We start from the raw sequence: 12,942 nt of genomic DNA, 5'->3' as shown, positions 1-12,942 counted from the left end.
TAGTTACAAATGGCAGTGTAGCACTTTATATAAAACAGGGGAGGTAGAGAATGAGGTTAAAAGAGCACTCACTGCAAGGAGGAGCAGAGAGGCGATTCTGAGCTTGTGCACAAGACTACCCGTCAGGGAGGTACAGTTTGGTGGATACCAGATTGCTTAGATGAGGCCATGATCCAGCACCTGCTCCACTGAATATTGCACAGTTCACATCCCGCTGAGTACATCACAACTCCACGATGGTCACTGGAGGAAACGGAGAGGGAGGAGGGAGACGGAGGGGAGAGAGAGAAAGTGGGTGGAAACATATTAATGAGGCACAGGGAGAGAATGTGAGCGAGAGTACCAGTGAGAATGCCACAGGCTATCTGGTCTGTAGTGATAAGAGAGAACTAGTTAGCACTGACGGTGCCCCGTGGAAGCTCTCCTACAGACCAGCACTCGATTACCACCACATCCATCTTCCTTGTCCCAGCCCTTACTAAATGAGCATTCCGCCTTCTCACTGGAATGATTCTAAGCTTGCCCCTCTATTTGAACAATGCTCCTCCGCTTCTGCTCCAGCACACATAAGAGGAGAACTCAGCAATAATCCCTGCTAGCCCTCAGTCAGGTTTGAAGTGGCAGCTTTCACCCAAAGTGGGGGTGAGATGAAGGGTACAACGTTCTTTCATTGCAGGAGGATTTTTCACTCGTTTTTTTACCGCAATTCTTTTGCCGAAAAAATTCATCTAATCTTTTTGGGGGGGGTTAGAAAAATATACAAATTGGGTGTGGGTGTACGAGAATATAAAAAAAATGAAGTGGGATTGGGATGTGGGGGTGAACCCCCCCCAAAAAAGGAAAATAAATTCGATGAGTTGTTTCGTAAAAAAATCTGTGGTAAATAACCCCCTGAAAAAACATCCTACGATGAAATGACATGGAACCGAGATGAAGTACCAGCTCCCATAGGCTCTGCCGGGCCCCTCGTTGAACGTGTATGCGTGTCGGATACGGTTAGGGTTACCACCTTTGTTTGAAGCAAAAACCGTACTTGAAACCACACGCACATTGTAGAAGCCCCGCCCCTTACCACAGCCCATTTATAGATTTGAAAACTGTAGTACAATAACTAGAGAAGAGAAAAACAATCATGCTTGCAATTTTTTTTCATGTACCTATGTTCGTTTTTTAAAAAGTAATCTGCATTATTAAAATAAAAAATAATTATGTAAGGCTGAAAATAATAATGAGTTATATACCATACTTTTCTGGACCTAGGAAAGATGAAAATCTGGGCTGGTTCTGGAAAATGTGTTCTACTGACTGTCAAGCTATTCAGATCTTTACAAGATATGCATTAACCTACTTGACCATCTTGCCAGATCAATAGATGACACTTATCATTTCATTTTTGAATGTAGTCTAAGTTTTAAAGGCAGCTGTTAAACATTCCTATAATCATTATCAATTAATACAGTAAAATTCCAATGACTAAATTTCTTCGTGACAATTATCACAATATAATAACATTCTGTGATTGTCTTAGAAAGAGAATGATATTAATACTTATGATGACATTCATCAAATACCAGGCTTGATGCAACTAATGACATGGAACATTCCAGTACAAAAATCCAATCTACCTCTTATATAAAATATCAATTTACCACCACCTTGCTCATATCTATTTCATCATGTTTACACAAATGTGCCGTAGATCTTCTCTGAGTAGCTATTTATAGAGAACACCCCATATATACCTAAATGCTAAAAATGGTATAACCACATGAGTCTCATTCAAAAATATAGACTTACTCTTGTCCTCATTCCTCTATAGGACATATTCCAAAAAGACAGGGGCAGAAATCAACTGTCTGCATTCCGAGAGATGTACATGTTTCTGTCCTTCCCGTCCCCTAGAGCAGACTATCTTGTGGTATGTATCCATTCAAGACTTAAATCATCTTAGATATTATCCTCAGTTCTGCCATATTTCAGTTTCTTCTCGTCAAGCTATAGGAATCAAAGAACTCTGAGCATTGTTTATTATCACCAAAGTATTCAATAAATTGAACAACTAATTCAGTGGTCAAGGGAAAATTCCATTCCACAGTAATATTAATTTCCATCAGAATTATATTAATTTTGTCAGATGAGGTAAGAGGCTGAGTGTCGTACACTGACTTGTAACGCAATTATCCCAATTCACCCAGGCCTTTCACAGATACTGGCCTATTATTAAATCTCCCCATTTTATCTTTGTTGTTGCCAGTCCTAAAGATGACCATCAATCTGGGCTTTTTTACACATTAGTACCCAGCAAGGGCGCAATCAGAATGAAACAACCATTCTGATTGGCCCTCGCCGAGGCATTACCCGGCCGGGAATCCCTCGGCTGGGATTCCATGGCCATTGTACCCTGTGGGGGGCGTGGCAGCCCCTCGGCCAATGAGGAGGCTTGAAGTGGGGCCATCCCCGCTCCAAGCCTCCCCACAGCTGAGAGGCTGCCTTCGCTCCCCGCCGGGGACTCAGGTAAGGTTTTTTTCTCTTTCTTCCCTCCACCCTGCCCTCCCCACCCCACGTGCCTTCTGCCTCCTTTAACCCTGGTGGGGGACGATGGCAGCCTCCAGCCGTGTGGAGGCTCGGGGTGATCCATCCCTGCTCCGCGCCTCCAAACGGCTCAGGTAATGCCCCAGGGCCCTATGAGGTTAACTATGGGCCCCGGGGCATTACCTTAGTCTGTAATGCCCCCGCCGCTTGGGTCATATTGCTTAATTAAAATCCTTCTATGAGTACCATTTATGCATTAGTTGAGAGCAAAGTGAAATGCAAACGATAAGTGACTAGATGGAAACTATAGCCTGTCAGAAACAGCACAAGAAATTGTTTCTTTCTGTTCAACTTTTGCTGTGCTTTGGGTCTGTAGTTGCCCATGGAAATACTGCATGCATATTTATTTTCCTAGCATTTTAGAAACCTAGCAGTAATAAGATGGAAAACGTAATACAAACAGAAATTATTCTTTTAACAAACAAATTGTGTGCTGTGAAGCTCCCATTCCAAGTGCTGGAACAGGGGTCAACGGCCTGGCAGCCCAAGTTAACGGCCCGAGCAAAGCGAGGATCATTAACAATTGTTCTGGGCCATTACCCACCATTCCAGCTCTTGGAATGGGGGCTTAATGCCATTAGCACCCCTGGTTACCAAAGCGGTAATACAAGGTGCTAAAAGAAAGTATTTTTAGCCACTGAAAGGGATGCCTCACATGTCCCATTCAATGACTGAAAATGCTGTGCTTTGATGGACACCATGAAAAGGGAAGGCGGGGCTCCATAGAGAGCCCCTCTTCCCTTTCTATAGAGACCTGAGAAGCTGGGAAGCTGTGGCAGTGAGTGGTATGATGGATTTCTAAACTCTGACCGGATGGGCAGACGTTTAGGAGGCCACCCTAGTTTAGTGGAACATGGGAACCTTCTGGACAAGCCAGACCAATCTAGGTAGCTTGGCAGGCAGTCAAGACTAAGTCTCAGAAGGGGTGAGAGTGATCGGAAGCCCACAATGAGCACACACAGTAACAAATCACAAATTACTCTTAGACAAGTGTATATGAAAAATATCTATACATTTATTGTCGGCCGGACCAATCGACACAAGTAAATTTCAGTTATTTAAAAACAGTTACCAGACAAAATACTCTACTTTTATCATTATTATTTATTTATTTGTTTCAGTTCATACAAGAATCTTTACAAAAACATAACTTACTTTTACATTACATTTCACTTACATTTTACCTCATACACACATACACATTACTCCTCGTACATTTCATATCATTTCATTTAATCTCTTCTATCAACGGTTTAAAATATAATTGAATACAGTAGAATATAATAGAACCACCCCTGCAGACCCTTGTTCTCTCTTAAAATCTCTTAAAACAATAAAACATTTAAAATTTAGCAATAGGAGAAAACAGTATTTCTACGTGTAGCAGGACTGTCCCGTATTTTATCAATACGGTATCTAGCCTCATACGCTATGATCCTCGTAGGCATCGGTCCTGACTATACTCAAGTAGTTTACTGTAGCACTATTTTCTCATTTAGCACTTCCACCTTGCTGAGATCAGCTTCCAGATTTGATATAAAGCCACGTGGACCCTCCGAGGTCAGTGTTTGGGCAAAATTCACAAACCTCCTCTGTTTTGATGGCATCGTATCTTCCTATAAAGTGTCCCGGCAGTGTCATGTATGCTTCTCCCATCATTGGGCAAAGTGTCAGGACGTGTCGTGGTGTTTCTATATGTTCGTATGACCTACAGATTGAACACATTCTTTGTTCTCTTGGAATCCTTGCCCATGCACCTTGGAGGGCAAGTACCAGGAATTTGGTGACCGTCAGCTGCAATCTGAAGTACTGTATAGTGGGCATTGCAAAATGTATCTCTGTGGTTCGAGGTATATGTGTCTGATCTTATTTGCATATTTGTAGTGACTTAGTGTTTCGAGGTGGGTGGAATTATTGATCCAGTCCCACTGTTCAGTCTTCTTTTTATATACGGTTTTCAGTGTACCATATCTCGTCCTGTGTGCAAAGTCTGGGGACCACCCAATGCTAACATAATTCTCTGCATTCAATTCCACATAATTACAGGCGGACAGTGTATCGTGTGTCATTCCCAAAAAATGCAGCAACGGGCACTTCGGCTGGGATCGAGATTTTATATAAAGCAACCCTCTGAGTTTTGGTACTTGACTCTTCAGGGACACTCAACCCAGCTCCAGACGGATATGGGCCATAGACGTGGTCTGGGGTAAATGTAGTAATTTCCTCCAAAAATGACCCTCTACTACATTTAACAATTCCAGATGCTTCATAGTTAGGGCTTATATCCCATATGGAATTGCAGTTGTGAACATCTATTTATAGAGTTTAATGACCCCCACCACTGAGTATCCTGTCGTTTTTTATGCACACTTGTTTATTACAGCTGTTAGCTGACTAGTCTTTTTTTCTGCTTCCATAATGGTCCCATAATCCCCTCCCCCCCCTCAGCTTCTGTCCGAGTTAGGGGTAGCTTTGTACATAGTCTATGTTGTGGTCTGTGTCTGCCAACATGTTTACCTTATTGATCTTTCCGCTCGTCACTACCATCATCTTATTCTTATCGTTGTTAATTATAAGGTCATTTTGTTTTGCATATTCACACAGATATTTGTTCTTATTTTTTACTCCCCTAAACATACGGTCCAGTAGGACCAGATCGTCGGCATTCAGTAGGCTAGCTATATGTCGGGAACCCAGCTTGATTGGGCATCCTTTGACCACTAGAAGTCGTACAGGAAGGTCTGCCAAGTAGAGATTGAATAGCAGTGGCGCCAAAGAACACCCTTGTCTGACTCCCTTGTTAATCTCCATTGGGGACGTCACCGTCCTGCATTATTCAGTCGCACTTGGGCTTTGTCATTGATGTATAGTTGGATCATCATGTCCAAAAGCCATTCCGGGCATCCCCATGTGTCTAGCTTCTTCCAAAGACGTGTGAAACAAACCGTATCGAATGCTGCACTAAAATCAGCCCATGTCACGTACAATAGTGGGTTATCTTATTTTTGCTGCCTCCTGGAACAGAGTATCTAATACCCTGATGTTGTGCACAGTGGCCGAACCTGGACGAAAACCTGTTTGTGTGGGATGAGGTATATTGCTTTCGTCTGCTCATTTTTGTAATGCTTTCAATACAAAATTTGCAAACAGTTTACCAGGTACGTCCAGAAGAGACAGTAGCCTATAGTTCGAGGGGCTCTCCCTGTCACCCTTTTAGTAAACTGGCACTATGATCGCCTGCTGCCATATAGCTGCCACCTTTTTTTCTTTGCATCCCTTATCAAATAAAGTTTTTAGCACACCCACCCATGACGCTGGGCCTGCATTAAATACTGCATTCGACAAACCGTTAGGTCAAGGTGCTCGGGAATCCTTTAGCCCCAGCATTGCAGTGTATATCTCTACCGTATTAGGAGGCCGCATCCAGTTCCCCTCATAGTTTCCACACTCCATTACAGCTTCTATGGTTACAAATTGTGGGAGAGCTGTAGCAAGTCAGGAAGGGGCTTGAGAAGATGAAGGATTGGTTCTCACTATTGCAGTAGGATCTGCCCTTGGCAGCAGAGCAGCTTTCAAAAGGTGGGACTAGCTAGAGAGCGCAGGCTAACCCAGCCAAAAGCGAATACATTTTTAGGGATATTCGTGCATAAAAGAGATTGGTTGTGCCAGGGGGCCACCAGTAAGTGATGCAAGTACTCACCAACCCTGAGGTAGAGCTGGTAAGTTCACTGGATGGCCCAGGAACACTTCCGAAGGGGCTTGTTCAGTGGGTAAGCAGGGGGTGTTGAGAGTAGTTGTTCTCAGTGCTCCAAAGGGGCAAATCGCCATGGCAAGCCTTATTGATCGATGAAGAAAACAGGGGTCTGACGGGACAGCAGATGGCGAACGGTGCCAAAACCTTCAAGTGCGTCTCCAGCAGATGTATGAGTCAATTTCTTCATGTAGGATACCTGGCTCCTTCTGTAGTTCAGGGAGAACTCAGGTGATTGACCTGGAATGGATGCAGAGCCCCTTATCCAAGATTAGCTTTGCACCAAAATGGAGGACTTCCAATCGAAGATCTGCTCTCATGCAGGCGTCCCCGCCATGGACCAATCACAGCCCACGGTGGTCTCAGTCATTCAAGCACTCCATACATCCTGGAACCAGTAGTGTGGATTGGGTCCAGGCAGTCCCAACCCGCTTCCTGGGCATACACACGTGACAGGCAGAAGCCTGCGAAAAAGATCGGTTTTCGCGGGAGGCTGCATGCCCAAATAAGGAAAACCGGGTTAATCACCTGGGTGAAGGCAAGGGACCACATGGCTATGGACAGAACAAAAGACTTTTTGGCTCGACCATTTTCGGACCTGGCCACTGTCTTGAACCAAACGTGGTAAATACGATTTGATTCCGAAAAAAGACGTAAAACACTGTCTAGGGCCATACAACAAAAAGGACCCCAACGTACGGTACTGGAAGTTACAATGTGCACTGTTAAAAAGTTACCAAGAAATGGCAATATAGTTGAAAGCTAAGGGAAACATAGTTTCCTAGTACTGACAGTCTGAAGGCATGTCAGTTTCCCCATTACAAGTGGTCAAGAGCCCAAGGGAGAGCAGCTGAAGGCTGTGCTCCACTGGAAAAAGTCAGGGTAATAAAGCCAAAGAAAAGCTTGGGGAGGTCTACAAATGGAGGGAAAATTACACATTGTTTCAATCTTTCCTAAAAGCGGCCTGCACTGCCGCAACAAACAGGTAAGTGGGTTAGGAAATGGTAAAAAATAATAAGGGGATGCAGGGTGGGAGAAGATGGTGACAGAGGGAACCAGCCATCAGGCAGCTTGGAACGCAGGCTGAGATTTGTGGTTTCAGCCCGTGTTTCTAGCCACCTGATAGGCTGCTTTCCCAATGCCGGGTGCTAATGCTCTTTAGTGAATGCATGCTTGCATTGCACCAAATTATTTTTCAGAGTTCCAGAGTTGTGTGCATTTATCATCAATGGTAATGACAATGATGTGTTATTTATATAAGTTTTTTGCCAAAGAACTGTACATAGAGCATATTTACATACAAGTATCACCCAATCGAAATTGATACTCATTTATTGACCTCAGAAGGATAAAAGACTGAATTGGCCTTGCCGGGATTCGAACCTGCGACTTGCAGATCTCTCGGACATTGAATCCGGACATATTAGTATATTAATATAACCTGCTGAGATATTTTAGCGGAGCATATTGCATCAAGATGCATCTATTTGGTATGTTCATACATATTAATGTGTGAGAGGAGGTTTTTCACAAATTTAATTACTTGTTTGAAGCCAGACATCTTTGCTACACAACTGCTTTAGTTGTGTTCTATTCATTTTCAAATTTAGTAATGTTCTGATTGCCTTTCACATACTATTACACTCTTGCTAAGGCAAATAATGTTTACTTTTAACGTTTAATGCACACTCCAATTATTAAAACAGTGTGCAAATTACTGACAAGTCAAAACCTTATCTGGGTCATGGATGAGAATGCAATGTCTAGTTTAAATGTCCATTAAAACTTAACATACAATCAATGTTGTAAATGGTACTATAAATGGTCAGCAGCTTCATGGCACTTGCTACAGTGTGAGTGATTGTCATTACAGCTATCATAGTGGTCACAGCTTCAAAACTACACTTTTAAAAACCTGACTCTCCAGTCAGTGCAAGCACTGTTGCAAAACAATGTTATTGTAAAAATCATCTCAATTACATAGACGTGAATTACAACGCACAACCAACACGTTTGGACCACATACAGGCCTTTTTTTTTAAGGCAAAACACAGAAGCAGAAAAACCTTAAGAGATTGTAGCTGTTTTAGCATGGACATACCAGTTATTTTAGTTGCGATATGGCTCAAATAAAATCCAATTAGATTAATCGCAATCCCATTGAAAACAAACACACATAGCAACTAAGTACGGCTCCCGTGCTGTTAAAACACATAGGGCCTCATTACGAGGGGGGCAGTAAGGGATTTACAGTGCTGGTAAAGGTGCGGGAACCATTAACCCCTTACTGCCCCATTACGAGGTCCGCTCGCGGGACCCAATGAGGATGCCTGGTTTTACCAGACGTCCTTAGCTGGTCCCGCGAGCGGCCCAGCATGCTAAGAACGGGCCCGTCATTACAGGCCCGTTGTTAGCATGCTCCCCATTCCCATTGAGCACTATGAGGGCTCAAATGGAAATGGGGATGGACCGGGTCTGGGTTCCCTGAATGGGGAAATACCGGGCCCTCCAAGGTCAGAATGGCCCGGTATTTCCCCATTCAGGGAACCCAGACCTGGACCCGGCTTTGGGGGTAGCCATGCCATTATTAAGGGCATGGCTACCTCTAAACTCGTAATGAGGCCCATAGTCAGCAAAGCGATTGCTGAATGAAAAGACGGATCCAGTGGTCCCCTGCGATAATGAAAGGCTTTCATGTATGAGGTCGAAACACGTGTTGGCTGTGCATTGTAATTCACGTCTATGTAACTGAGATGATTTTTACAATATATAACACTGTTTTCGCTTTAACATAGACTGAGTGTTGTCATTTATTATTTTGATTAATTCTGTTCCTATATCCTTTCCAATAATCCTATCCATATTGAAATACAGAACACAATTCACTTCGTCCCTTGTGCTTATTCAGTTAGGGTTGTCATTTTATTCTCATTCTCAATGTTTCGAATTGGTCGGGCTCCGGTTCCTAACCCTGAAATGTGCTGCATGATATGATATGATATGGCATTTATAACACGCCTATACACGAGTGTTTCAAGGCGCGACGAGGCAAGGGGGGGAACAAAGGGAGGACAGACATCGATCCTACTAGACCAAGTGTCATTCAGATCGTGCAAGTGCATGGGAAGGGGGGAAAAGGAAAAGTGTGCAGGGGAAGGGAGAGGGGAAAGTGGAGTACATGGGAAAAAGTGGAATAAATAAGAAAATAAATAAGCGGCCAGTTGATGGCAAGTGCAAGGAAGTGCAGACAAAGTGCTGGTAGGGGGACTGTAGGGATACAGAACAACGGTCCCCAGGTGCAGGGGTTGCATGACACAGATTGATCTTGCAATCTAACTACTACATATGTTTGTGCCTGCGCATGTGAGCATCCAGGTTCATAGCTTAGTTCTGCTCTTCTCCTTTTCTCAGATAGATATTTAACTGTTTTATGTGGCATGTCAGCTGGATGTCACATATGTTTTACTCTATTGTGAAGGCGAAAACTAATGTTTCCTCCCTTGAATTCACATGTACTCTCGAATTTTAAATATAGGGAGTAACATACTCCCACCTCAACATCTTATCTGGAGCACCTCTTTCATTACTTATGCCCCCCTTGCTGGCTCAGACCCTTGATCATGTTTACACATAGATACCTTTTGTTGTTACTTGGTTAAGCAGTCTTGGTTTTTTTATTGTATTTTATTAACTGTTTTCAGTATTGTAAATGCATGTGGAGCCCACAACATGAAGGACCCTCGTACCACAATTATATCAGCACTTCTTAAAACACATAGCACAAAGGCATGTGCTGCAGTTCATCAAATATTGGGTTGTTCCCTGTGTAGATCATGCTCCCAAGGTCCTCTGCCAAACCCATAGAAAGCAAAATGGCACACAGGAACCAGTTAACTCTGAACTGCACCCATCAACACCACAGGTTTCGCATCTGCCTCTCCAACTGTCCTACTAATGACTCTCCTTCCCCCTTTTTCGTACAGAGCCAGGTGCAGCGAGGCTACCAACAGTGGAAGAAGAGCACTATGGTAGACCACTTAAATAAAATTACATTGGGTCCCAGCGATCACAAAGATCATCATTTCCATGGGGGTGAGATTACAGTGTGTACTCTATCCCAAAACTCTACCTACTGGTGGGCTTTGAGGTGCAAAGTGGGCATCCACTTGTAACTGATATTGATGCTCTAAGTGCCAAGTGGTGGTATGCTGAAAAAGTGGGCAAGGTCTGCCAATGATCATCTAGCTAGGCAAAAGGAACTTTGATTACTGAACATAATGGGAACTGATAATTAAGTGAAAACTTGGTAAGTGGGTTTAATGTACTAAGTAGTTATAATGAAAACTTGCAATATTGTGTGGCGTGTAATGTCATTGAAACTTTTATTTGTGATTGCCTGGGAGATTGTAGCATGGGTATCCAGTGATAGAGTCGCCTGGGAAAAGGTCGCCAGGGGGCGACATTTCCCCAAATTTGCACTCCCAAGAAATTCAAGCACTTTCCCCAAATATTCTAGGACGGGAGTATATAATAGTAAATAATCCTGTCCCAGAATATGTGGGTGGAGGCTTTTAGGGGTGCAGAAAAAAAAGCCACCTACCTTGCGACATTTTCCCTGGGAACATTATGACATGGAACCCTAGCAGGTACATGGGAAGACTCTATGGACATATAAGGAAGGACATTGGAGCAATAAAGGACAGTAACTTGGTGCTCTACCAATGAATTATATAATCTTTACCTCACCTGACCCAAATGTAAATATACAGACCTCCCAAAATTGAATAATGTCATAGCAGAACGCGTAGATCCATGGAAGGATGATGCGAGTAGCAAAGTTCTGACACTTTGGAGTTTTGCAAATGACAATGCTGAGAGCACTGCATAAAGTGCATTGCAACAGTCCAGGTGTAATTTTGAAGGTTCATGTGCCTGGGTAATCCGGTGTGGTATAAAGAATAGGTGTCTGATTCTTCTCAAGATACCTAGATGAGAGAAGACGCATCTGGTGACCAATCCCACTTGAGGGCTGCAAGTCTGAGTTAAATATTTTCCCAAGCTGCCAAGGTTCTGCTCTGTTTGTGGTGAAGGGCCCATAGAGGCTGGCCATTTCAAGCTGAAGAACCTTTGAGTGCAGAGTGGCACAGCGGCACAGCTTGTTCTGAATCATATGAAGCTGAACTTGGAAAATTCAGGTTAATATCTGATTGTGGTTGCACAATCCTCTGTGAAGAGTTATGTCCTGGAGGCTCTTCTGAGACTGCTCTCTTGACGGCCTTTGATTCAGTTCATCATGCTTGCCACCATAGCCTCTCTTCTATCTTTGCTCTGCTAGATCTCAATGCCGCGTTTGATACTATTTATAATTCCACTTTGCTTCAGAGACTGTCTTCTTTTTGGATTTTGGGGTCTGTCTTTAATTGGTTTTCAGCCTATCTTCAAAATCCCACATTTACTGTATCTTGGAAAGGTTCTACTTCATCGACCTTCTCACTTCATTTTTGGGGTCTCACAAGGTTTCAGTCCTGGGTCCTCGTCTTTTCACATTGTACTGTATCTTGTCAGCTTCTTTAATTTTGGGCTTTCGGTTGGAAGTGCATTCTTGTGCTGATGACACTCGGGTTTTATTTTCCTTTCCGTCTTTTACTGATGCTCTCCATCAGGGGCATCTTGTCTATCCTCTGTTAACTCTTGGATGGCTTCTCATTTTCCTTATCTCAATCCAAAGGAAACTGGAAGTCATGTTTTTTCCTGCTCACCTGTGATTCATCGTCCTCCATCTATTGCTTTTCCTCCTCTGCAACTATTCTTCTCTAAGGGTGTTGATAATTTTTTTTTTTTATGCTAATCTTTCCTGCCAGGAACATATTCTCTCTGTTTTTCGTGTCTATCCTCTTCTACTGTCTAACATTCGAAGCAAACATCATCGTCCCACCTTTTCATATATTAGTACCCGGCAGGGGTTGGGGGGTCGCAGCCTCCCAGCCAATGAGGAGGCTCGGAATGGGGGCATTACCAGCAGTAATCCCCCGCTACGAGCAGCCTCTCGGCTGGAGTCCGCAATCTTCCCACACCGGGGAATGAGGTAAGTGGTGTCCCTCTTCCTCTTCCACCACCCCGTTCGCTCAGGCCTGTAACTATGGGCCCCGGGTCATTACCTTAAGTGGTAATGCCACCCCTGCTCGGGGCCTATTGCTTAAGTAAACTACTATTAAAATCATTGGTTCTTAATTACCACTGCTCGCTGTGTTTTTGCTTGTGTAATTCTGCTCTTCTTCCATGTTCTTTTATAGTGTATTCGGCCGTTTGCGTCCTTTTCTGTTTGGGGTTTTCATCTGTGATATCTCCATATTTAGTTCAGCTTTGTTGGATCCCTATTTCACTTTCTGTTTTTCTGTATTACGTGTAATGTCTTAATGCTCTTGCACCTGGCTATCTCAAGAAATCTTGTCCCCTTCGATTAGCCAATTAGGTTTGTTGGCTAAATCCCTTGGCTACTTCTCTCCTCTCAATGTCCTTCTTGAGCTTCTCTGGTTTCAAGTTCTCACTCCAAAACTCTGGAATGCTCTCCAACTGGATATTCATTCCTGCCATACTTC

Source organism: Ambystoma mexicanum, chromosome 1p, assembly GCF_040938575.1.
Source record: "Ambystoma mexicanum isolate Mex_15411 chromosome 1p, UKY_AmexF1_1, whole genome shotgun sequence".
NCBI lineage: Eukaryota > Metazoa > Chordata > Amphibia > Caudata > Ambystomatidae > Ambystoma > Ambystoma mexicanum.
Note: the sequence above shows the minus strand (reverse complement) of the source record.